General features: G+C 48.3%; 1 non-coding gene across 1 annotated transcript; it reads left to right on the plus strand.

Moving 5' to 3' along the window:
• The first annotated feature begins 3,930 nt into the window (after positions 1 to 3,930).
• Positions 3,931 to 4,008, plus strand: LOC127197612 (small nucleolar RNA SNORD112). The gene has a single exon (XR_007831703.1). It is a non-coding gene; the product is annotated as a small nucleolar RNA SNORD112 (small nucleolar RNA).
• Positions 4,009 to 4,212: the final 204 nt, after the last annotated feature.

Raw genomic sequence — 4,212 nt, forward strand, 5'->3', positions numbered from 1 at the left:
GCTAATGACCCAGCTCCCAGGAAGGTAGAGGCAGGGCTAGGGCCCTGAGCCAGGTTTCTCCCCCTCCCCTGGTAGATGGCACAGGCAAAAACAGGTGCCCAACAGGGATCAGGCAGCTGCCATTTGGGGACCTGGAGGACCTCGTGGCCAAAGGCTGCCTTCATTCCATGCTGCTGATGTGGTCAGTCTCGTGGTCTGACAGTCAGCCAGACAAAGAAGCGGGGGCCTCAGTGTCTGCCTCCATCTCCCCAAGAGGCTGTCATTCCCAATTCATTGTGGCTTATTTGGTGCCAGCAGAGGGACAGGATGGGATAAGACAGCTGGCTGAGGCGCCACTAATTATAGCTACTCAAGCATTTGAACAAAGGTATTGAGTACCCCAGAACACGTCCACACTAACCTTTAACCTTTAGTCCTGAGCATGGCCACACCCTATCCTTTGACCAAGTGCCCCCCTTTTCACTGGGCAGAGGCCGGCATGGGACCCCTAACCCTCCTTACCTTGGCTGCAAGTGTCCAAGTGGATCTCCTGTGGTCCTTCTCGACTCGAAGCCCGCTTTGTTCTCAAATCTGTTGGATAAACGTATTTCGTTAGCTCTGGAGGAACCATCTAGTGCTAACTCCCCGGTGCCTTTGCCTAGTCCCCAGAACAGGATTTCTGTTTTGAGATGTCTTTTCTGCCCTTCTGTTTGTTTCCCATGTGCCGGGCCTGACTGGTTGAGAATTCACACACCAGTTCTTTCATTCCTTAGGATAATCCGTATAGGCTTCGCTTTCTAAAATTCCTACTTTGGATAAGAGGAATGTGAGGCTTGGGGTCCACCACCACCACCTCATGTGGGCCTAATTGAGGGCCAAACAAAGAAAGCCCTTTGGCCCTGAGATGGGCTCCTGAGCATTTGGCAAGGCTTCATGGAGGACCCCTACTAAGCTCCCCAGCAAATAGATACAGATTTGATGTGAGTTTGGCATCCTAGTCTCCTCTCCTGATGACCTCCCCTGCCAGGGGCAAATGCTGGAACATTTCCAGGGTGGTCCCTTCTTTCTCATGCTGAATACAGTCCATAGTAACCTCTTTGATCCTGGCGTTAGTCAGCAATTTCTGTCCCAGTCTCGTCTGCTTCAAGCACACAGTAGGTCTACTGGTGGCAATGAGACTTGGGTCAAGGGCCCAGGGAGACAGGGGGACTCCTGACTCAGTGAGTGATTTCTCTTCTTCTCTTTCTAGGTAGCCTAGAGACAAGATGGCTGCCTTCTCCTCACAAGGGAGCAAATGCCTGACTCAGGATCAGATTTTAAGGTCTGTGGAATGATCTCTTTTCTTCTTACCATGTTAATTTAGAGAATTTGCAAATTTGTAGAATTTCCAGAATGGAACTAACTGGAGCCCTTCTTTTTGCAGCTGGGGCTCACTGCCCCTTAGGGGGCAGGGAGCCGGCCATCCCCGAGGGAGCCCTGATCCCTCCCAAGGTGAGGTGTCCTATGTGACCTCGGAGAACCAGCAGCCCAAGCCCTGTGCTCTGCCAGGCATGTATGCAATTCTCTCTTGTTCTCTGTTCCTTTTTGAGGAAGGGGCTTCCTAGAGGAATGGCAGTCACACAATCCTAATGAGCTAGTGCCCTGCCCTGTCTCTCCATGTGTAGCCAAGGGAGCCTTTAGTATCTGTTGCCTCCTGTGAGGATGCCGGCTGCGACCCTCCTGAGAGGAGCTGGAGGACTGCCTAGGGTCGGTGGTGGGGTGGGTTGGGGTGGACAACCTCGGAACCCTGACTGTAGCCGCTTCCCCCTTCTCTAAGACCAGAACAGCAAGGCTCAAGTCTTGATATCTAAAATAGAACAAAATAGACAATACCTGGCAGGCGAGGAGCCCTTGCCTCGTGCGGAGGTGACTCCTTCTAGGAAGGTCTTTCGCCTCTGGACACGTTTGAAAGCTCTTCTCAACATTTTTATGTCCAGAGGAAAGGGCCAAACAGGAAGGCGGGGTTGGGCAAACTCTCCCCCACCCCCTGCCCAAGGTGGGGGCTGTTTTCCGGAGGCAACTTTAGATTTTATTGGTGTTGCCTTTATGCTATCTGTTTCCACGTGGAAGTAAGCCTGGGCTGCAGAACAAGTGTAGGGAGCATCCAGCTGGATGCTGCTTTGGGCTCTTACTTGTCATAAAAATATTTTGCATTTGCGAACTCCTTGCCTGATACCTCAAGGTGCTCAAAGGTGCAGAGCCCACTCCACAACTCCTATGGCTGAACTTTTAGCATGGCACAAGTGATTTAAGACAGAGGACTAGTTAACTCATCTCAGATTGTTTGTTCCTGCCTCAAGTCATGGCAGGAAACTGGTCCTCATTTCCTCAGAGGAGACGGTTACCCAGTAAATGAAAAAGTGGCTTTGCAAGGGAAGACAAAGGTGGATGAGACTTCAGACTGCTGAGTTTAAAAAGGGTTAATTTTGTGTGTGTGTGTGTGTGTGTGTGTGTGTGTGTGTGTGTGTGTGTGTGTGTGTGTGTGTGTGTTCTGGGGGGGTCTCTGAGCCTGAAATGTTTCTCTGAAGATATGGGTGTAATCATATTATCTTTGTCACACATTCAGCCCTATGCATGTTCTGAGATTCTGACAGCCTGTGACAGCTGCAAGGGGCCTCACTAGCTAGGTCTGAGCTCTGTATGCAAGCAGAACTTGGGGTGCCTTGGGGAGAAGAGGTCTTCTGAGGAGTTCAGAGTGCCGTGCACTACCTAACCGATTTAGCAATCTGATGCCAGGACAGGACCTCCAGCTTAGACCCTGAAGGTGCTTGGTAATGTTGTGTACAGCTTGAGAGTCAAACTGTCAATGCATACAGCAAGGTCCCCCAGCTCCCAGCCAGCCAGCAGGCTCCACAGTTAAGACACAGGCAGGCTGCTGTGTCTGCATTTCTCTAGAGGCCTGTGTCCCCTTTGCCAGCATCTATCTCAAGTCACATTCCCGGGAGTTCTCATTGCATACAGCTAATCCCCTAGAACATGGGCCAGCGCATTAGCTTTCTGGGCCTCTTAAGGACCAAAAGGGAAAACGCTCCCCCATGGGTACACTGCAGACAATGAGGGGGGGAGTGGTGGTGAAATCATAGCCTTAGGCTCACAGCTGCCGGCTACATGTCACTGACAGGCTGCATGGGGCTGGGGTTTCTGTGCTAGAGCATAGGAAACAAACATTTTTAAAAAGGAAGAGAAAGAGATAAATTTGTATATGCAGAACTTGCTTTGGACGCCCATAACTGACTCAGAATTTGTCAGCTAAAATGCTCAGTGCATTTGCTTGTTTGTCTGCTTTAGCCAATATAAAAAACCTCAAGCTAATAAACCAAAACCAAAACCAAAAACAACAAAAATACCAAACCCTAAAAAACCAGAGAAAAACAACCACACAAAATATTTATTGTAATAGTACAAGAAATAGTAGTGCTAATTAATGTGGTGGTTGGTTGGTAAAAAGCAAGGTGTACCTAGCACTTAGCCCCTCCCTCAACCATAGCCCCCACCTCAAATTAATTGCTATGGTCCTGCTGGGCTCCTGCATTTTTCTGTATTTTGCATATATCTATATACACAACTCCAGCATATATGACTTTGTTTCTTTAGTACATAGGCTATTTGAGAGCTAGTATTTTTCCTTTTGCATTTTGTATCAGCTTATTTTTCTCCTCTCCAGAATGTGCTTGGTAATAACAAAGATCCATGGTCTTCCTGATGACACCCAGCACCTCGGATTCTTAAATGTGCACACCAGAGTTGATTTAACCATCTCACTGCTACCCTGAAAGCTGGGGTCCTTTATCCTGGCAGGTGTAAGTAACTGCTGAGTGCTCTGCCCTTGGAGGGTGAGCTCACAGTATTTATGACTTTATTACGAATGAATGTATGAATACATACATTAGTAGAATAAAAGGCAATGTGCCTTGGACCAGGGATGGGAAAGTGGCTTTGAACAAAGCACCATGATTAATCTGGTTTCTTTGTAAAACACAGATGTCCATTAAAAGAACAATAGGTCTGCGCATTTCCCTCTTTTTAAGAGCTGTTTAATATTCCGGTGTATGCCTGCAACGCCCGGACTTACATCCTGCCTTATTATTGAAAATCCCAGCTGTACTGTTATCTGGAGGATGTGTATAGATAGAAGCATGGTAAACATCCTACTCATCAGGGCAGGTCATGGGTTCGTGGATGTTTATTACATTG

Source organism: Acomys russatus, chromosome 1 (assembly GCF_903995435.1).
Source record: "Acomys russatus chromosome 1, mAcoRus1.1, whole genome shotgun sequence".
Lineage (NCBI taxonomy): Eukaryota > Metazoa > Chordata > Mammalia > Rodentia > Muridae > Acomys > Acomys russatus.